We start from the raw sequence: 23,145 nt of genomic DNA on the forward strand, positions 1-23,145 counted from the left end.
CATGATTAGCAAAATGTTTATTTTATTTACGATAACTCATATCTGCACACTTTAAAAAATTGGAAACCAATTTTTCTAAACTATTTTTAAAATCTAAGCTGCTTCCCAGTTAGTTTGGGCAGACCCCTATAGGATAGAACCATTGATTTAGGCATGGAAGGGACTTTTCAAGGTCATGTAGTTCAGCCCACTAATTTATAGATAAGAAAACTGCCCAGAGAGGTTAAGTCATTTGCCAAAGGACACATAGGTAATAAATAGCAAAGTCAGAATTCAAACCCACATCCCCTGACTCCAAATCGTACAGTCTTGCCATGATAATCCTGGTGGCTCCTGTTGATGGTGTGTGGTTGATGCGCTATGTCCTGGAAGCCATTTTTCCCTCCCTCAAGGGAAAGTCCATGAGGACCCCTAACCCTTTTCTTGTACAACTTCACAGAGACTTATCAGAGTACCCCAACCAGGGTCATCATCCTCTAGACAAGTTCCATCTTGTCAACATTCTTCCTAAAATGGCTTGTTCACAACTGGATACAAGACTCCATGTGTATTCTGATCAGGGCAAAATGCTGAAGCATTAACATCTCCCTACTTCTGAACACTCTGCATCTCTTAATGTAGATTTAAGTTCTATTCATGTTTAAAGAGTAATAATAATGATGATGATAGCTAATGTTTATAGAGGGCTTTAAGGTTTGCAGAACACTTTATATGTTTTATTTCATCTGCTCCTCATAACAACCCAATGAAGTAGGTTCTATACTGATTCTCATTTTTACAGATGAGGAAACTGAGGATGAGAGAGGTTAAGTAACTTGCCCAAGGTCACACAGCTACTAAGGGGCTGAGGTAGGATTTGAACTGGGGTCTTCCTGACCCCTTTCCTGATGCATTTCACTACCTACTTGCCCTACAAGCTTGTAGTTTTCAAAGCTTGAAGGAAATTCAGAAATCATCTAGTCCAACTCCTTCCTATAGATAAGGAAACAAAGGTCCGCACAAGTTAAGTGACTTGCTCAGGACCATCAAACTCTTCTTTCAATCCATAGCCTCTGCTTCTGTATCCTGCATTCATGCCATACCTGGTTCCCAGGTCATTTTGAACTTCTAGTCCCCCAAAGCCCCCAGGGTCTTTGGCATGAACCCTCATCATCCACTGTGACTTCTGAAGCTCTTTGACAATATGACTATCACACACATGTGTTCCTGAAGTCTGCATAAGTTCCTTGGGGGTGTCCACCCCCAATTCCCAACCCACCAACTCAGAGAAGCTGACTGTTCTGAGGCCACATATCTACTAAGCTCCCAGACCACCCCTAGGGCCAATCAGGGGGAGTTCCCAGACCCACCCACTTCAAGTCAAACCCCAACTAACCTCTTAGAAATCCAGGGTCCCACCACCCCAGGAGAGGGGCTGTCACAGACCATGGGGCTTCAGAAGGTGGGAAGGACCAGGACTGTAGTGCCCTTGCTTCCCGCACTTTGTAGCATAAGTAAGTTTTACAGCAAGCCAGTTGCACCCTGGTGTACTGATTAGATAAACAGAAACCATACTGTTCTCCTCCCATCTTGAAGCACGCAGGGGGAGGTAAATTTGACTCTTCTCATCCTGTGCTTCTGCCCGGCCTTTTGGTTGGATGGAGTTATCTAATCCTTTGCCTGCTGTAGTTGTGCTAAATACATCTTCCTCCCCAGTCTTGGCGTAGATATGCCTAGAAAAGGCTGAGGTTGCTAGGAGTTAGTGCTTTTAGGGACCTTGGAATTTATCAGGTCTAAGCCTACCCCGCTCCCATCTTATATGTGGAGAACTAGAATGATTAGATAATTTGCCCTGGATAATGGGTCTTAAGTCAGGCACCACATTGCACACTGTACCTACCAAATGAGCCCAAATGCAGGGCTTCTTAACCTTTTCATGTGTCACAGATCCCTCTGGAAATCTGGTGATGCCTGTGGACTCCTAAAGTGTGTGCGGTGGGGGGGAGGGGGAGATTTTTAACCTCATAAAATAAAATGCAGAGGATTATGAAGGAAACCAATTATATGAAAATAGCATTTTTTTAAAGTTCAAAGACCCTAGATTAAGAACCTTCTGGTGCGCACGCACATGCACACACACACACACTCTTCCTCTCTCCACTTCACCCAGGAATTATACTAGGAGCAAGATTAAGTGAATCAATATACTTTATTGCTTTGGTTGGACAGTTCTTTAACCCTTTGCCTGCTCTAGGAACATTAAGTACTTCTTCCTCCCTAGTCCTGACAAAGCTAGCTAGCTAGATATGGATAAAGACAGAGGTGGATATAGATAAGAATATAGACATATTTTCAGGGTGATGCAAATACACAGGATTTGGAATCCAGGAGGACTTGGCCACAAATCCTAGTTCTTCTATAAAGTAACACAGCAATAAACATTCATTAAGAGCTTTCTACGTGAGAGGCACTGTGCTAACTTGTGTTCTTGGGTAAATCCTTTTACCTGTCACTGGGTTCTGGTTTCCTCATTACTGAAATGAAAGGGTTGGGTTAGATGGTCTCTGGGATTTCTTCTGGCTCTAATGTGTCCTGTGATTGCTTTAAATTCAAAAGGAATCTTTGTACTCTGATACACTGAGCATTCAAAGAGTACTCATTCTGCATGGAGTTAGTACTTAATGTTTTGCTGAGTTGAGCATCGCCTAGCTTCCAACCAGAACTCTGCTAGTCACATTCATTGAATAATATAACTAGAAGGGACCTTAAAACATAATATTAGAGTCCCTAAGGGACCTCAGAAATCGACAACTTTAGCCCTTTCATTTTACATACAAAGAAACTAAAGCCTAATGATGCCTCTGGACTCCTCAGAAGAAAAAACTTTTTAAATTAATAAAACAAGAAGTATAAAATTAAAAAGACATAAATTACATTAAAATAGCATTTTTTTAAAAAGTTTGCATACCCCAGGTTATGAACCCTCTGGTAAAAAAAAATAATCCCCCTATCTCCTCTTCTCTTCAGGAATTATACAAGGAGAATGATTACATATGAGAATTATATTCAATTTATTTCAAAAATTTACCCTGGGGCTCTTCCCCTCTGTCTATAAGACCCTGGATAAGTCATTTTACATTCTGAGGCTTGGTTTTTATTTCTCTACAATAATCCAATATGGGATAAGAAGAAAGATCACTGGTTTTGGGGTCAGAAAACTTGGGTTCAATCTTGGCTCTGCAAACTTAATGGGAGAGCTAGTTCAACCTAGAGCTGATTGTTAAATCCACAAATGCTATAAATTAGGCTTAATTTATTGTTTTGCTGTTTATCTAGACTTAAGACAGTGATAGGAAAAATGTTAACATGAAAAGTAAAATTAAAGGTGGGTCATGATATTCTTTTTTTCCGAGGGCCAGTAGTTTAAACATTCACTGGTATACTCTTGAACTTAGTGTAACTGAAATTTGAGAAAGTCACCTAACCTCTCTGAGAGCTCATTTGGACCTTTGTAAAATGAGGGATTTAGGCCATACTATCTTTAAGGTCCCTTTTCATTCTAAATCCCAAGAATGTGATTCCAAAGGGAAGGCCAGGCTCCTATGAAGGTAGAGATAGAAGAAAGTAGGAAAACCAGAAGGTTAGAGGTGGGATTGAGGGGTCGGGGCAGGGGTATGCTTAGAACAAGGCCCCATGCAATGAAAAGGAGATAGCATGAACAATGAGGATGTGAGCTAGGCTAGAGCAGAGAAGCGGTAGATCACTGGATCATAGTTTAAGTGATTTGTCCAAGATCACACAGGGAGAAAGTGGCATAGAGCTGAATAGAAATCAAAGGTATCATAAAATTAGAACTGGAATAGACCTCAGAGGCTATTTTGTTCAATCTCCTCATTTTATGGATGAGGAAACTGAGGCATGGGGTAAGTTAAGTGACTTGCCTAAGATGATGCATGTGTAGTAAGCATCAGAGGCAAGATTTGAATCCAGATCCTTTGACTTCAGCTAGTACACTTTCCAATTACCTTTATTTGGAAAAAAAAAGAACTTACAATAATAATCCATATGTTGTGGATTACTGAGTTTGAGCAATATAATGTCAGGTTCACAGTAGCAGGAGGATAAATTTGGCTTATTTACAAACTGGACTTTAGGACTATGCTTATATTTGTATTCCAAAGATTTCCTTAACTGTTCTAATATGTAGTGGAATGAGGGGAGAGGGAAGAGAGGGGGACCATTAGCTAGAAATAATAATAATAGCAAGGTACATAACAGTAGAAGGATAAGGAGGTCACATTTCTACAGGGTTTTAAGGTTTATCTGGCGTTTTCTTCCTATAAACCTCATAAAGCTCTGAAAGGGCAAATGCTTTCTCAGAGTTGCACAACTAGTAAACATTAGATGGGGTCATGAAAATATTTAACACTGGAATTTCTCCAATACAAAAATTTTAAAATTATAATTTAAAATTATACAAATTCAAACATTAATTAATTCAGAGATTAAGTTAAAATTTAAAATTATCAAAAATTTAGCATAGTTGAAATTATGTTTCATTTTTTCTTTTCTAAGATATCTTACAACACTAGGGAAAAACAGTGAGGTCACTACTCACATTTCTATAGGCCTTTATGGTGCGCAAAGCCCATCATCACATGCTATCTTATTTAATCCTAGTTGTACATGTGTTATTATGTCCACATGTTAGATGGTTAGGAGAGCAGCTACTTTGTGTGTTTGTCAGGTAGGAGGGAGGGATGGCATGAAATCAACAGTCCAAAGTTGTCAGTCTCTGATTATCACCTTTTCTTTCACACTCTTTCTATCTTCTAGAACTCATTGAGAATTGGCTCCCTCCTGATGGCCCTCCATCCCTGACTACCCACTCAGCTACTTGGTTGTACTTTTAGTCATACTCAGTAGTCATAGTGGGGAAGTCAATATTCCTTGCCCCCATTACCCCTGGTAGACTTTCCCTCTACCACCATCTCTCAATAAGCTCCCCTCCTTTGAGGTCCACGCAATTCACATTTGTCATTCTACTTAGATCCTGGTGGCTACTAACTACCAGCTTCCAGGGCATTCTTCTTCCTTCTTTAATGAGTTCCATGGTAGCCCTCTGTCTTTGCACCATAACTCTTGTTCTTATACTAGGGGACCTCAACATGCATAGTGATGCTCTCTCGAATACCCTAATCTCCTAGTTCCTCCAGCTACTCAGTTCTCAGGATCTACTTCTCCACTCTAACTCAGTTATACAATAGACATGGCCATGTCTTTGATCTTGTCATCACTCACAAATGTTCTACTTCCAAATTCATAAAATTCAAAATTCCTTGAACTCATCATTATCTCTTATTATTCCATCTTTCCTAAGACCTCATCTTTGTTCTTTGTCCTCACTGTGACCTATAATTTTCACTCCTCTGTTCTCTTGAAGTCAATCACCTCTGTACTGACTACATTTCCTTCCCCATCTCAACTCTTGGAAAATAATGCAACTCTACGCTTATCCTCGATACTCAAATCTCTTGCCTCCTTATCCTACTAAAGGTGATAACTTTCCAAACCCCAACCTTAAATTATTCCTACTATCTGCCTCCTTTACTCCTATTCACATGCTGATGAATGTTCCAAAGTCTGAAGAAATCACAAAACAATGCTAACTGGGTCCAGTACAAATTTATGTCACATCATTTCCACTGGGCCCTCACTGCAGCAAGGCTTTCTTTGTTTCTAATGAGTTTGCTATCCCACTCACTACAGTGACTATTCCAAATGTTCTCCTCTCTCTATTTGACTTCCCTACACTGACAGCACCTCTACCCTCTCAGTTTAGGAACTCTCTTCATACTTCACCAAAAACAAATGAAACCATTTACTGAAAGCTCCATATCTTCCCCTTCTCCTCCTTTCTGGTTCTTCAGACATCTTCTTCCACTGTGTCCTCCCTTACCTCGACTCACAGGAAATGATAGCCAAGGCAAACCTTTCAGGACACACTCTTGATCTCATCCCTTCCCATGTTTTTTAGCAGATTGTACCAGCCATGACCACCACTCACTAATCTCCAAGATTTCCCTATCACATCTTCGAGCTATTACCCCATATGGGAGAAGCATTTAAACCAAGCTTTCTGCATCTCCACGTCTCCTCTCACTAGCTATCAAAGCTTCTGCATTCTGGCTGCCATCTCTCCAAAGTGACCGGTCATCTCCTGATTGACAAATCTCCTGATTGCTCTTTTTCATTTCTCATTTTTCTTGATCTCTCTGCAGCATTTGACACTGTTGCTCACCTAGCAGCTGGTGGTACAGTGGATGAAGCATCGAGCCTAAAATTAAGGAAGACCTGAGTTCAAATCCAGCCTCAGACCCTTACTATCTGTGTGACCTTGGGCAAGTAATTTAACCTCTCTTTGCCCCAGTTTCCTCAAATGTAAAATGGGGGATAATTGTACCTACTTTGCAGGGTGGTTGTTATGAGGATCAAATGTGGTAATATTTATAAAAGCTCTTAGCATACTCCCTGGCACACAGTAGGGACAAATTCCTTTCCCTTCCCTCTCCTCCTAAATGATCTCTCCTCTCCAAGTTTTCCTGAAGCTGCACTTTCCTAGTTCTCTTCCTACCTGTATAAAGATTCTTTCTCGGTATTCTTTGCTAGATTTTTATCTAGGTAACACCCACTAACCATAGATGCCTTCAAAGGGTCTATCATAGTTCTTCTCTTTTCCGTGTTTATTATCTCACTTGATGATCTTATTGGCTCCTATAGGTTCAATTGTGGTCTCTATGTAGATAATTCCAAGATCCAAATATTCAGAACTACTCTCTCTCCTGAGCTCCAGTCCCACATTGCCAACTACCTCTTGGAAATCTCAAACTGAATATCCTAGAGACATCTCAAACTCAACATGTTCAAAACAGAATTCATTATTTTTCCCCATAAGCCCTTCTCTCCTCCCAACTTTCCTATAACTGTCAAGGGTACCACAATTCTTATAGTCACCAAGGCTGAAAACCCTGGCATCATCCTCAACCCCTATCATCCTACATATTCAATCTATTACCAATTCTTTTCATTTCTGCCTCACAACATTCATTGTATACATCCCTTCCTTTCCTCTAGACAGCCATTGCCCTTGGGCATGCTCTCAACACCTCTAACCTAGATGTTTTCCATTACCTTTGGGTTGATTTCCCTGTCTCAAATCTTTCTCCACTCCAATCCATTGTCCACTCAGCTACTAAAGTGATCTTCCTAAAGTACAGGTCTGACCATACCACCCTCCCCACTTCAATACATTCCAGTGGCTCCCTATTATCTTCTGGAGCAAATATAAAATGCTCTCTTTGGCATTTAAAGCCCTTTACAGCCTGGCTCCTTCCTAGTTTTTCTGTCTTCTTACATCTTATTCCCTTCCACATACTTTGTTTTTTACCTTTTTAATGATTCTACCATGAAATATTGTATATTAACATTATCTGTATTTGTCTTATCTTCTTTTTTTTAATTAAAAAAAATTTTTTTTTTTTAGTGAGGCAACTGGGGTTAAGTGACTTGCCCAGGGTCACACAGCTAGTAAGTGTTAAGTGTCTGAGGCCGGATTTGAACTCAGGTCCTCCTGACTCCAGGGCCGGTGCTCTATCCACTGCGCCACCTAGCTGCCCCTTGTCTTCTCTTCTTACTAGACTGTTGTTGTTGTTCCTCCTTTGTTTTGGAAGAGGACTGATGGCATCATGAGTGATGTATTGACTCCTGTGAATTGGATTTAAGTCAGGCAGAGTTGCACAAAGTCATCAGCCTCACTCTCTCTTCCAGAGTCAATGAAGTCCAGTGGCAAGACAAAGTCAGCGTGACTAGCAATAGTTTGGGATGCAGTGGATGACTTTGGGCATCTTTGATGTCAAGCTCTAAGCTCTCCACAATGCCTGCTTCAGCCACCTTCATGGCTGTTGGAACAAACTGTTCTCATCTACCTATTCTGCTGGGGGAAGTCATCACATGCTTGGGGTAGACATCCTCCTAACTCCCTGTTTGAGGCCTGTTAATTACCCTATTAGTCTATAAGCTTCATGAAGTCAGGGACCATGTCTTCTCTAAACTTGTATTTCCTGAAGTGTCTAGCATAGTGCTTTGCACACAGCCAGTGCTTAACAAATGCTTGACAAATCAGTGATGGTGCCTATGATTTCTCGGCTGTATAAATTTCAGGACATTTTACTCTTGTCTATCCAAATCCATTTACATGTGTTGCTCTTTATCCAATGACTGCTTTACAGTTAGCAGTTACCAGATTAGAGCACTGACACCTTAAAAAACCTGGATTCCTCTGGCAACTTATGCACGTGGATGCTTTACCTACAGATGGTAGGTGAAGAAAGAAACAAAGGGAGACATTAGTATATGTTAGTAGAAGTTTTATCCTCTATATCTATTGAATAAAAAGATGAAATGTGAGCTTGGCCTCCAGGGTCCATGCCTCCCCCCTTTATTTTTCATATACATCTTGTCTATAAATTCGTGTGCCATAATTTATGTCTTGCACACACTGATGCCTAGTAAATGTTTATTGAATGAATGAATGTATGAATACTGCTTAATAAACTATGCATAGATGTTTTGCCAGATGTTTCTTATTTCCTTGGGGGTTGGGAACAAGGTGGGGTAAGGAATTCCATGCAACAAATGAATTGTGGGGGGAAAGTTTTTTGGAAGGGCAGAGCACGGAGGCAAAGTTCTCCTTCACCGACTTTGCCTATACCACTGGCAGGGCGTGGAGCTGAGATAGTGACCTTTGAGCCTTAGTGCAGACATTGGGATAAAACCTTATCTGGTCCTGCACATATTTGAAAAAGATGAAAAAAAAAACCCTCCTTAAAAAAATGCCTGTGCATGACCTTGGCGCCACCAGTCAGACAACTGTGTCTTTTCAAGTCTGGTCAATGTTGACTTTTCTCACATGTGTATCACTGACTTTCTGGATTCTCTGTCGTAATTTAAAAAAATTAAATCACCATCTCCCTTTGTACTACTGTCTAGTTAGATTAATCAAGACACAATTAGGAGAAGTTGGCTGCCGTATTTCCCTAACATTTTGTTTGTTTGTTTGTTTTACAAGGCAATGAGGGTTAAGTGACCTGCCCAGGGTCACACAGCTAAAATGTGTCAAGTATCTGAGGTCTGATTTGAACTCAGGTCCTCCTGAATCCAGAGCTGGTACTTTATCCACTGCGCCACCTAGCTGTCCCTTTCCATAACATTTTATGGACAAATATGAAGAATTTGGAAATTATCTGTCTCACTCCTCCAGGAATAGAGGTAGTTAGGTGACACTATGGAGAAGGTACTGAGCTTGGAGTCAGAAAGAACTTTGAATTTGGCCTTAAACATTTACAGGGTCATGTGACCCTCAGAAAGGCACTTATCCTCTGTCAGCCTCAGTTTCTTCATCCATAAAATTGGAATGACAGCAGCATCTACCTCCCAACATTGTTGTGAGTATCAAATGAGATAAGAAATATAAAGCACTTTGAAAACCTTAAAATATTGTATAAATACTAGCTATTATCATTTGTCTTTCCTTTAACTGAATGATGTCTTAACCTCACCTAATAACAATTCTAATTTTAAACAGAACTTTGGGCTAGGAAGTTCTTCTATAACAACAAACTTTTGCAGGATGCTTTTCTAGTAGTATTTGCAGAACGCTTTTCTAGTAGTATTTGCAGAACGCTTTTCTAGTAGTATTTGCAGACTGTAGGATCATAGATTCAGAGCAATCCAAATCCTCATTTTCAGAGGAGGCAACAGAGACTCAGAGAAGCCAAAGAGGCTGACCCTAGGTCAAGCATTAAGTAACAGATGCAGAATTTGAACTCAGGTCATTTTGTGTTGAATCTAAAAGTTGAATGCAACGTCTTCTGATTTCAACTTTGACTCTCTTTGCATCTCACCATATGGCTCAACATTCTCTTCATGTGGGATAACGAGCCCTTCTTGAAGGGAAAGACACTTAAATTCTAGGCCTATGTCTGCTGCAGACTGGCTGGATGACCTTGGTCAGGTCCTTTCCATCTATGGGCTTCGTTTCCTCCTTGGTAAAATGAGAGGTTTAAGATCTAAGATTTTTTTCCAGCTCTAATTCTCTATGATACTGTGTATGATTGTAGCTATAGAGCATCATTATACATGTTTCCTGCTGATTTCTTGATCTCTCTAACTTTTTATGTCATGCAGCTAATGAGTAGACAGGCATGAAAACCATTGATTTACTGACTAAAATGCTTCTCTCTCAAAGAATATTTTAGGTTCTCTGCTGCAGGAGAGTTTAAACCCAGAAGAAAATATGAATTATCTTCTATCTTCAAGGATGAATATAGAGAGAAGATGTGATTAAAGGCCATAATAATAAATTTTGTCCATTTTATCAGTCTGAAATAAAATTTTTAAAAATTGAGATATTAGGGGGCAGCTAGGTGGCACAGTGGATAGTGCACCAGCCCTGGAGTCAGGAGTACCTGAGTTCAAATCCGGCCTCAAACACTTAATACTTAACTAGCTGTGTGACCCTGGGCAAGTCACGTAACCCCAATTGCCTCACTTTAAAAAAAAAATTGAGATATTAGCACAAAAGGTCACAGAATTCTAGGGAATTATGAGCAAGAAAAAATGTTTTGTATATTACCAATTTTATTTCATGGTTACTGTGTCAGGAAAAGTGCATTTTATAAGAATTATTGTTTTATTATAAAAATCATATTCAGAAAAATGTATTTTCAGCAATTTCTAACAAAAGACTACAGTTTTTGGTGGTCATGGGACAATACTAAACTCTTATTTTCTATAGATTTGATGTATCAACATTCATGTTTTTTACTTTTGTACCATTTTCTAGGATCCTTATCCCCTCCCACCCCCAAAGTTGAGGATTGACTGTATGTGGTTTCCTAAGTCTATAGTGGCAACAGGGAGCCTTAGTATAGTTTAGTGGCCCCGTTTCTATTTGTGTTTGATGCCTCTTTGCTAAAGGACCTCAAAATCACAAAGGGATTATGTTTAGTGAACATATCCAATCTCCTAGGAACTCAACTGGATATGTTAATTAAATCCTAGAACTCTAGAATGAGGAGCTCCCCCTTAGACTTGAAGAAACAGATTGTGTAGTGGAAAGAGGACTGGATTTAAATTCTGAATCCCCTTCTGATGCTTCAAGATAGGCAGGTAAGCCCCCCCAAGCCTTAACAATGGCAGCGCTCCCAGGCCACTTGCTTCTTGCTCAGTGCTCACAGCCATCACCCAGGGAAGCAACGAGACAAGGGGAGTGGGAAGGCCCCAATGTGACCGGAAACTGCTTCTGCTGGCGCAGTAGCCCCCTCCTCCTCAGCAACCACACCTACTGAGGACCCAGAAAAGAAAATTCTCAACACCAAAACCTTTCATTTTGGGTCAACAGATAGGATTTTTATCATCAGAAAGGACATTAAAGAAGAGGCAGCTAGTAGTACAATGGAGAGTGTGCTAGACCTGGAGTCAGGAAGACCTGAGTTCAAATCTAGCGTCAGACACTTCCTAGCTGTGTGACCCTTGACGAGGCTCTTAACCTTTATTTGCCTCAGTTTCTTCAACTATAAAATTGGGAAAATAATAGTACCTCTGTTACAGGGTTGTTGTGAGGAATAAATGAGATAATATTTATAAAAAAGCACTTAGCACAGTGCCTGGCCCATAATATACACTCTATGTATCCTTATTTCTTTCTCCTTTCCTTGCTTTCCTTTCCATTCTCTTTCTTTCTCTTCCTTATTAGCAGAGCAAAAGGTCAGGCCTGTAGGACCTTAGGATTCAATGTCTGATTGAACACAGACTGAAGCATGCTATTTTAAATTTTCTTTCAGTTTTTACTTTTATTTGAATCTTCTTATACAAAATGATTAATATGGGAATGTTTTATATAATGCACATGTATAACCTATATCTGTTTATTACCTCAGGGAGGCAGGCAGGGATAGCATTTGAAGCTCAAAATTAAATTAAAATGTTTATTTATTAAAAAAAAAAAAGAAAAAAGGGATTTAATATCAGCAGGCTAAGTATTTTCCACTGCCAGACACTGGACTAATTGCTGGGGGATACAAAAATCCCTTCCCTTCAAGAGCTTACATTTTTTTTGGTGAGGCAATTGGGGTTAAGTGACTTGCCCAGGGTCACACAGCTAGTAATTGTTAAGTGTCTGAGGCCAGATTTGAACCCAGGTTCTCCTGAATCCAGGCCAGTGCTCTATCCACTGCAGCACCTAGATGCCCCAAGAGCTTACATTTTAATAGAGGGAGACAACACAGTTAAGGGACTGGTGGCCCCTGAAGGTAGCTTTGGTCTAGGGTGTTACAGGTATGGTGCATTGATCCATAGGGTAATCTGTTCTGGAAGCAGGGCTAGTATTTATTTTACTACTGTGCACAGAGCAAGAGATTTAATAGGTGGGCAAAGCCTGTGGGTTAGAAATTAAGTGGTTTACCTAGGTTTCACACGGCATATAAGTAAGGGACTTCCTGTAAAGATGAGAACCCAGAACTCACAAGCTCCCTGAGGGCTAGAACTATTCATTTTTGTCTTTGTATTCCCAGAATGAACAAGTTAGAACACATTACAAACAGGGAATTGTGCAGGACCAGCAGCAGCACAAAGGATGTCATGAGAGCAATGTATGACTGGAAAACAAGATGGGCAAATCCTCTAATACCATAGTGCTATAAAGATCACAGAAGGACTATTATTCTCATTTTACAGAGAAAGTGAGGCTCACAGAGGTGAATTAACTTGTCCAACATCAAACAGAGGGTCAGTTGTGTAGAACTGAGGCTTGAACCCAAATCATCTGACTCCAAGCCCGATGATCTTTCCTCTCCCCTACATTAGATACTACTGGAACATCTTTTCTTCTTGAAGACCCAGGAAAAGAAGCAAGAACACTTGGCCAGGCCATATCTTGGGGACACTGGAAAGCTGAGGATAGGTTCCACTTGTTTGAGCCTTAGCAACACCGATTCGGCAAAGCAAGAGGGAGTCATGGATCCTGACACAGTAGAATTGCCATCTCAGTCCAAGAGAGATGTAAAACAAACTCCCATTTCCCCCACAATTTTTCCACATCTCCAACATTTCGGGTACCACTTTTCTTGTACCTACTAACCCATATCTCTTTGGCTGAGATATGTTTGGTGAAATGAAATGACCATAATAATTGAGACATAAGCACACTGGATTTAGACAGGGTCACTGTATCCTCTGGAAAGTAATGTGATAAAACGACCAAGTCTGTCACTAATGATACAACTTACATTAGCTAAGTGTATTCCCTTAGGGTTAGTAATGATTTCAGCGCTACCAACCTCCAGAGGAAAGGAAGCCAGACGTCCTATCAACAGGTGACGAGAATTTAGACTTAAACCCCAAAGTGTCAGAAGAGGCAGATTTTGCAAAGATATTAAACAGTAGGTGTAGACTATTATGAATACCCAGTTTAACTACAAAAGACTTATGAAGGAAGACATTATCTGCATTCAAAGAAAGAACTGATAAATAGAATGATTTTATACACACACATATTTGTGTCTAATGGTAGCCATCTTAGGGTAAAGGGGGAAGGGAAGAAAAAAGAAAGTTGCACAATAACTTTATTATATATTTAAAAGGAATAGCAAGTTGTACATAATAGATTTGCAGTTTCATGTACAATCTTTTTTTCTATTCTATTATGTTATAGAAATACTTGTTTATTTCTTAAGTTCAGATTTTTTTTTTTTAGTGAGGCAATTGGGGTTAAGTGACTTGCCCAGGGTCACACAGCTGGTAAGTGTTAAGTGCCTGAGGCCGGATTTGAACTTAGGTCCTCCTGACTCCAGGGCTGGTGCTCTATCCACTGCGCCACCGAGTTGCCCCTAAGTTCAGAATTTTTTTAAAAGTAGGTATATTGTTGGGACAAGAGGATAGGGTTGGTCAAGAAGAACCAAGGATGTACTGGTAAACATTTAACAACCAGGTGCCTTACATGAATTTAATCCACATTATTTAGATTTTCTACATTGTTTCCTTAAGTCTGGACAATTCACAAAAGAATAATAAATCAAGCCCTGATTTAGAGTTTGCCAGTTTCTAAGATGTAAATACTCATACTGAAAATTTAACAATTGGCTTTACTGGGTTAGATATGGCTCTAGGACACCTTTGAGTGGAGCCAAGATAATAAATAGGAATAAACTTGCGTTTGCTGTTGTGGGTTCAAAAACTCAGTGTCACAAGTACAGAGGGGCAGACATGGCCTTGTTCTAGTGAACTATAAGTTCAATAGAAGTAAGCAGTGTGATGTATGTCAGACAAAATAACTTATGGGATTGTGGGATGCTTGGTTATTCAGAGAGGCAAAGCTTCTAGGACTAAGAGATGATATCTTCTCTGTTCTCTCATTTTGTCAGGCCATATCTGGAGAACTGTATCCAGATCTCCAGAGATCTTCCAAAGGGCACAGGAGAGCAGCTGATAAAAGAGTAACACTAAGGGTCTTGAGTCTACATTTAGTAATAATAGCATTTCCTTGAGTAAAGGTTTGCAAAGTGCTTTACCTGTTATCTCATCTGATCCTCCTAACAACCCTATGAGGTAGGTGCTATTATTATCCCCAGTTTATAGATAAGGAAACTGAGGCAGACAGATGTGAAATGACTAACCAAAAAGCTAATAATTATCCAAAGCAGGATTTAAACCAAAGTTCCCGATTCCAAGTCTAGCCCTCCAAACAATGTACCACCTAGCTACCTAGTAACTGCACTACTTAGCTATGAACCAAAGGGCGATGTTTATCTTGGAGAAGAAAAGACTCAGGAGACAAAATATCTCTCTTCGAGTTCTTAAAGGGTTCTCACATGGAAAAAAAAAGATTAGGTTTATTTTGTTTGGCTCCAAAGTGTAGGACAAGGATCAGCAGGTGGAAGTTGCAGAGGTGATCATGAGTTTATTATCAAGAAAAATCTTCCTGATAATTAGATCTATCCAAAAGGGAAATGGGCTGCCTCAGGAGGTAATGGATTTCACCTCACCAGAGGTTACAGAGGCTGGATAAGCAGTTGTCTGTCAGGTATGTTATATATGGTACAAGGGATAGAGCTTTGCATCTGGAGTTAGGAAGACCTGAAACCAAATGTGACCTCACACGCTTATTAACTTTGGGACCCTGGGCAAGTCACTTCATTGCTATCTGCCTCTGTTTCCTCAACTGCCAACTGGGGATTATAGTAATACCGACCTCACAGGGTTATTGTGAGGATCAAACAAGATAAGATTTGTAAAGCACTTAGAACAGTCTCAAGCACACAGTAGGTGATTAACACCCTTTCCCCCTTCCCTTTCAGTCATGGGTTAGACTTGATGGTCACTGAAGCCCTTTCCAACTCTAAAATTCTGTGTTTCACAGATCGAGATTCATGTGTCTCCTCATTGCAAATGCTGGAGCCTTTGACCCAGCAGAATTCACATAAATGGTCAGTTGAGGAAGATCCCAGATACAACAATGGTAGAGTTCTGTGGGGGCCCATGGTTTCACAAAAGCAACCTATCTATAGAATCACATCAATCCTCCATTCTGCAAATACCCTTAGGTGGCAGTCAGTCCCAGGTTTAGGAAGACCTCAGTTCAAATCCAGCCTCAGACACTTACTAGCTGTGTGACCCCAACCAAATCACTTAACCTTTGTTTGCCTCAGTTTCCTCAACTATAAAATGGAAATAATGGTAGCACCTATGTCCCAAGGTTGTTGTGAGAATTGAAGTTGAAAATAATTGTAAAGTGCTTAGCACAGTGCCCAACACATGGTAAACATTATATAAATATTAGCTATTAGCTATTATTATTATTATATTAGTTAACTGAAAAAGGGATGTGAAGTAGGAAAGACAGGAAAAATAATTAGATTACTAGTGCAAGACCTTGCCCTGACTCAGGTTGAGAGAGATCTAACTTGTTTCTTCTTTTTTATCCCCAGTAATAAAAGCCACGAACAATTTACTTAAAATAGCAAGTGTACTGATATCAAAGAAATACATTATCAGCAAAACCCCCAACCCCTGTGGCCAAAGCAATTCATCTTTTCTTCTTCCAAGCAGACCCAGGGATGGAAAGTCTAATCTGTTTCAGAGCAGGGTTGGTGACTAAGGGGTTGAATAGGTGTAGCTGCAACACCATGCAAGGTTATTGCACCCTTGATCCCTCTGTTTCACAGCTACAGAATCCAGGGTCAATTAACAGTGGCTGGTTGGTGGTGCTTGGTGGGAGCCAAAAGCCCAATTGTGCTTTGGATTCTATTATGGATGGCTCTGCCCACAAGGGAACCTGTAAACAGTTCAACACTAAAGCTCAGCAGTGGATCTGAGCAATACATCTTCAATGTGTCTCTTTTCCTGTTAACAGCTGAGAATGTATTTCTCAGTTTCTTCTCTTATATTAAACACATACATACATATACACACAAAAACTAAATACATACCTGCCTCATGTCTCTACCCACTGCAGTTCTTCCTCCACTCAGCTATCAAAGTGATCTTCCTACATACAGTTCAGGTCTGATTATGTCAACCCTGCCCCATCCCCATCCTCTTCTCCAATTCAATAAATTCTAGTGGCTTCTTACTACCTCCAACATCAAATGTCAGATGCTCTCTTTGGCATTTAAAACCCTTCATATGCTGGCCCATTCCTACCTTTCCAGTCGTCGTCTTCTTTTTTTTTTGGTGAGGCAATTGGAGTTAAGTGACTTGCCCAGGGTCACACAACTAGTAAGTGTCTAGGGTCTGAGGTCATATTTGAACTCAGGTCCTCCTGAATCCAGGGCCGGTGCTCTATCCACTGTGCCACCTAGCTGCCCCTCCAGTCTTCTTAACCTCATTCCCCTCCATCAGGGACACTGGCCTCCTTGCTGTTCCTGAACAATATATTCTATCTCCCAATTCTGTGCATTTCGCTGGCTGTCTCTTATACCTGGAGTTCTCTCTCTCTTTGCCTCTACCTCCTGGCTTCCTTCAAGTAAAACTAACATCCCACCTTCTGCAAGAAGTCTTTCCCAGGCCCTTTAAATTGGACTGCCTTTGCTAGAGAATATCTCCAATTTATCATATGTATGTATGATATAGATAGATCTAGATACACACACATGCAATATACTACATACATAACATACATACACATATGTGTGTATGTATTATATGTGTGTATGTGCATATATATATATATATATATATATCTTTTTTATACATAGTTGTTTGCATGTTGTCTCCGCTATTAGCTTGTAAGCTCCTTGAAAGCAGGGACTATTTTTGCTTTTCTTTGCCTCTCTATTGCTTAGCGTTGTGCCTTATACTTAGCGAGCACTTAATTAATGCATGTTGACTTGCTACATAAGCATAAAGGCTGACTAATGTGAACACTGCATAGAAAAGGGTTGTATAGCAGGAAACAATTTCTAGCAGATCATTTGTACCAAAGGTCACGTCATCTGGAAGGTGCATCACAAGTCCTCCACTAAGACTCAGTTTTCACCTTTGTAAAATAAGTGATTTGGACGAGAGGATCTCCAAGGTCCCTTCTTGGTCTAAATCCCATGACCTATGTAGGAAACTATTCTAGGGCCACTGACATTGAAAAAACCCTTCCTGTCTCATAGCTAAGGAATGAATACAAACCTTTTATTTACACTCCCTGGGACCTAATCAATGGCTCTGAATTGAACTATGATTAATGCTAGGTTACATGGAAAGCCAGGGCTGGCAACCAGTGGCTCTCAGAGTCTCCTGCAGTTTTTAAAGTACATACCTGGGGCCCTTTGGCCAAAATAAATGAATGGCTTTGTACCTGTGTATTGACTTACCTCACTGACACACAAAAATAATGCAATGCTGCAATGAATCTCTGATCTTGGATATTGGTAGAGTTCAGGCCCAGATTTCTCCAGCTCCCCTGTCTACTGTCCAAAGCACAGAGCTCTTCCTCTCTTTCAGCTGTTTCCCTTACCTCCTCCTTCTTCTTGGAGGCAGTTAGCTGGTGCAGTAGGAAAAAAAAGCTAGATTTGGAGTCTGGAACACCTGACTTAAAATCTGGCCTCAGACACTGGCTGTGTGACCCTGGGCAAGTCATTTAACCATTGTCTGCCTTGGTTTCCTCAACTGTAAAATGGACCTGCCTCATAGGATTGTTCTGAGAATCAAATGAGTTAATATTTGTAAAGTGCTTGGCACAGTGCTTGGCATATAGCCGGTACTTAATAAATGCTTATTCCCTCCCTCCTCTTTGTTCCACCATTGCTTCCTGTTCCACACTTCATCCCCTTTGACACAGGCTCTGATTGCTTTCTAAGGTGACCTTTAGCTAAACTGAAAAGCTCCCAGTACTTGTGTGCTAAGTGAAGGGATGCTTGGTGAGCTTTTTCAGGCCTTCTCTCTATTTACCAAGCCACACAAATCCATTATAACAAAGATCATAGGATTTGGAGTGAGAAGACACTTTATAGATTACCTGATCTTAGCTCCTAATTTTATAGACCAGGAAACTGAGGCTCTTATAAATAAAGTGACGTCCAAAGTCAATGGCAGAGCCAAGGCTAAACATCAGATGTCCTGCTCCTTGGCTGCTGTATGTTTGTAAATAATTTTTAAAGTCAGGCAGGCAGGCAGCTAGCACTTATATGCCTATTGTGTTCCAGGCACTATGCAAACAGCTGGGCATACAAAGAAAGGCAAAATCAGCCTCTGTTCTCAAGGATGTCACAGTCTTAATGGTGGAGATAACGTGCAAACAAGTTATTTACAAACAAGAGATAGACTGGAAAAATTGGTGATATGTCAGAGAGAAAGAACTAAGACTAACTGGCACTGAGAAAGGCTTCTTTGAAAGGATAGGATTTTAGTTGGGACTTGACCAAAGCCAGGAGGCAGGGATGACGAACCCCAAGGGGTATCACTGGATTGCAGAGTCTGTGCCTCCATTCACTCTACTTGAGAAAGGTGTGAAAAGACTACAAAGCCAAAAGGGGCCAAGTTATGAAAATCTTTTTTTTTCTTTCTTTCTTTTTTTTTTGTGTGTGAGGCAATTGGGGTTAAGTGACTTGCCCAGGGTCACACAGCCAGTAAGTGTTAAGTGTCTGAGGCTGGATTTGAACTCAGGTCTTCCTGACTCCAGGGCCGGTGCTCTATCCACTGCGCCATCTAGCTGCCCCTATGAAAATCTTTAAAAGCCAAACACAGGATTTTATTTTTGATCCTAGAAGCTAAATAGGATAAAAGGTAATATTTTAAATCAGTGATACTGGTTAATTTTAATAATTGTTAATCATATTTTTATTGCCAAAAAGAAAGGTGTTAATATTTAATATATTTAATTATATTTAATATAATTAATATTTAATATTAACTTTAATATCTCTTTTTCCTTTCTCCCTAGGATGCTAAGTTTCTGTAGGATATGGATTTGGATTCCAGTAAAATGTAAACTCCCTGAGGGGGTAGCTAAGTGATGAAGTAGATAGACTACTAAGCCTGGAGTCAAGAAGCCTCATGTTCATGAGTTCAAATGCGGCCTCAGATACTTACTAGCTGTATGACCCTGGGCAAGTCGCTTAACCCTGCTTGCCTCAGTTACCTCATTTGTAAAAGGAGCTGGAGAAGAAAATGGCAAATCACTACAGTGTCTTTGCCAAAAAAAACCCTAAATGGGGTCACAGAGGGTTGGACACAACTGAAACAACTCAACCACAACAAGCTCTCTGAGGTCAGGTGATATTTTATTTTTGTCTTTGTATCTCCAGTGCTTGGCATGTAGTAGTCACTCAATACATGTTCACTGAATTGGATAAATACACAGTGGTGAGAGTTTTTAAAATGAATTCTGGAAAGAGGTCAAGAGCGAAGATGGAAATGGAAGGCAGGAGAGAAAATGGCATATTGTGCCTCATGCTGCCATGGGATTTGGAGAATGACATTTCTCCTCCTCTGCTGAGTTAAGACATTGGGTACTGATATAGTTATGCTGTCAGAAGGTGGATTTGATGAAGTTTATGCCCTGTCAGACCCTGAGCAGACCTTATCTCCCTCTCAGGAGCAATGTTCCCAAGTAGTACATCAGTGGTTTGCAAAGCATGAAGGCGCCAGTGTTCCTATAGTGATGAGCAAGTCCTCCTCTTGCCTCATCCATTTTCCCTAGATTGAGAGTGGTTCTGTTATGATAGCTAGGCTGAAGGATGCTGGACTAATGATACCCAGGGTATCTGAGTGAAAGAGTATGGATAAAAAGAAGAGGATTCTGACCCTCAGAAGAGATTGTGTCTGTTGCAGTTTATATTCCCTGTATCTGCTGCTACTTAGGAAATTAAAATATAATTCAAGTTTTGCTTTACTGTGCTAAGACATTCATAGGAACTGTTATTAACTGGACCTAAGATGAGGTAATTTCCCCAGGGATGGGGGCTGAGCCATTGTAGTCACTTGGAGTATCCGGCCAAAAAAATTACTAAAGAACTTGTCATATGTTCATTATAGTAATGATAACTCACCTTCCTATTGCTTTTAAGGTTAACACAATTCTTTCTTCACAAAACCTCACATAAATCTCACTTAGCAGAGGTATTCTTATCCCTATTTTATAAATAAGGAAATAAGGACTCCGTGGTTTGGCTATGATTCCACAGCTAGTGATTGTCACAGCCAGAACAAGTTAAATATTTCTCAGATTTTGTCTTCTAAAGCACTGAATAAGCATCAAATTCTTCCTCAGAGTGGGAGGAAAAAAGCACCATCAGGAGCACATTTTGCCGCAGACACATGCATTTTCTCCTGCAACATGGGGCACAATAAAACATTGTCTTGGCTACTCAGTCAGAGCACCATAGTCAATGAGCTACTGTGCAGGCTGAAAGTCTGTGGACTACCCAAGGAGCCTGGCCAGTGCGGGTAGGATAATGAAACTGTCTTCCCCAGCTGGCATGTCAGTCCATGCATTACAACACAGTCAGACTGGGCATGGTGGATTCCTCAGACACTTCTTCTGAGTGGTGTGCAGCCCTTTGGAAATCTGACAGAAATAGCAGATGGACGCTGTACCATGAACCAGCTTTAGGAGAATCAACTCAGTCCAAGTAGAAAAGCTGAGCTTTTTCAAGCTCATGGAAGAAATTAGACAGATTGTCAATTGTGATTGTTCCTTGGCACATTTATCTATGAGGGAAGTAATAAGGTTGTTTTTTTCTTCCTTCCCCCTTCTCCTTTTGCCGACAAATATATTGAAATATATAGAGGGGGTGGAGGTGGAGAGGTGTGTGTGTGTGTGTGTGTGTGTGTGTGTGTGTGTGTGTGTGTGTGTGCAGAATCATTTCCTTAGCAGAAAGATGATTGGAACAATCACAGAATGTCGGTGCTGGAAGGGTTCACAGAGTGATGCATTTTAGACCTGAAAGGGACTCTAGATGTCTTCAAGTTCAAACTCCTCATTTTACAGAGTAGGAAACTGAGGCCCAGAGAGGAAAGTGTCTTGCCAATAGTCTTATATGTACCCCTACGGTTGTAGGTGGCAGAGCAGGAACCCGTGTTGTCTGATTCCAAATCCTACAGTCTTTACACTGCACCTTGCTCCTTCTGAAGCCTCTATCCCACCTCATACCTGAGGACAAATCTCCTCTACCCCAATAGCTGGCAAGCCAGACTTTGTTTAAAGATCTTCTGAGGGGAAATCTACTGAGACAATTCATTCCTCTATTAGACTTCTCTAATTGCCAGTGCTTCAATTACCTGGAAATAGTTCTCATATATCTTCCCCCTTAAGCCATCTTTTCTCTAATTCTCCCTAGTTCTCAATTGTTGCCCCCCCCCCCAGCAATTGACTAAATAAGGTGTGGTGGTTCCAGGTCCTGTGTTTCTCCTCTTCCTCCTTCTCCTGGTCTGATCTTTGTGCCACATGATTTCCAGGACCCTCATTATTTATAGGCCCACGGAGGTCAGCCTCCATTGGATGAGCTCCAGCTTCTTAAAACATGACACCCAGACTGAACCTAATAGTCCATTCTTGACCTTCTACCATATATACCTTTGAAGCTAGGAACTTGAATACTGAATGGAACACAGTACAAGCAACCAGAGCAGATTGTGAGTCTTAAAGAAATACTGACAGCTGGTTGTTTACCACCAGCTGGGCATATATTGCTATAAACCCAAGGTGAGGTGAGATGAGGTGAAGCAACCCAGGAGAAGCAGTGGAAGGGAAAGAACATTTTAAAAAGCCATAAACTATTCATGTGTAATGGGGGTAAACAAATGAGTCTGATCTACAGGACCCTAGGTCACTTCTACTGGGCCCTGAGGACTCTGTCTCAGTGGAGAAGGACTTTGGATGTTAAGAAGAGGAAATAATAATTTTAATGGCCACTGAGCCAAGAAGAACTGAATACACACTAGACCCAAAATGATGAGATAACTTCTTATCTCTGTTTATCCCCATGGACATAGAAAATGCAAGGATAACCCCAAACCCCTTTAGTCATTTTTTTCCCACTACCAAACCTTTCCCAAGAATTTAAAGTCCAACATCTGAGGAGCAGTCATTTAATAAGGACTTATTAAGTAGTTACATTTTTGTCTTTCATGTGCCAGGAACTTTGAAGCCAGAGATAATAATAAATACAATCTCTGTCCTCAAGGAATGTATGGTCTACAAGAATGGTGATAGAAACAAAATATGTGCTGAAAGAGAAGTAAAGGTTCTAGAATTGCTGCATGTAGTGTATGGTTAACTGAGTTGACTAATATTCTTAAAGGAAATCACAAATCATGAAAGTTAAGGAGTATGAAAGTGTATCCTAAAGAAATAGGTAAAACCTCCATAAATAATACAGTTTTAGTAACCATTTGGTCCACTTTGCAAATGAGGAAATTAGGACCCAAAGAGATCAACTACCTAGTATAAAGATAAAGATAGCATGCTCTCGAATTTTCAGAAGACCTGAGGGTTAGCTAACAGACTGGATGGCAAAGTCAGAATCCATAAAGACTTTGACAGGCTGCAACACCGGGTTGAATTGAATAAGAAGGAATTCAACAGGCATAAACATAGTCTTACACTTGGGCATAAAT

The 23,145-nt window shown here is 40.4% G+C and overlaps 1 protein-coding gene across 2 annotated transcripts in view; it reads right to left on the reverse strand.

Moving 5' to 3' along the window:
• Positions 1–23,145, reverse strand: part of ADD2 (adducin 2) — a 186,570-nt gene that overhangs the window by 82,448 nt on the left and 80,977 nt on the right. Inside the window, exon 1 of one of the 2 annotated variants that reach the window (XM_043981670.1) lies at positions 1,376–1,504. The exons of the other annotated variant lie outside the window; for it this stretch is intronic. The gene's annotated coding sequence lies outside the window, so the exon portion shown is untranslated. Of the gene's footprint in view, positions 1–1,375; positions 1,505–23,145 lie in introns of those variants that run through there. 2 annotated transcript variants of the gene reach the window in all.

This window comes from Dromiciops gliroides, chromosome 2 (assembly GCF_019393635.1).
Source record: "Dromiciops gliroides isolate mDroGli1 chromosome 2, mDroGli1.pri, whole genome shotgun sequence".
Lineage (NCBI taxonomy): Eukaryota > Metazoa > Chordata > Mammalia > Microbiotheria > Microbiotheriidae > Dromiciops > Dromiciops gliroides.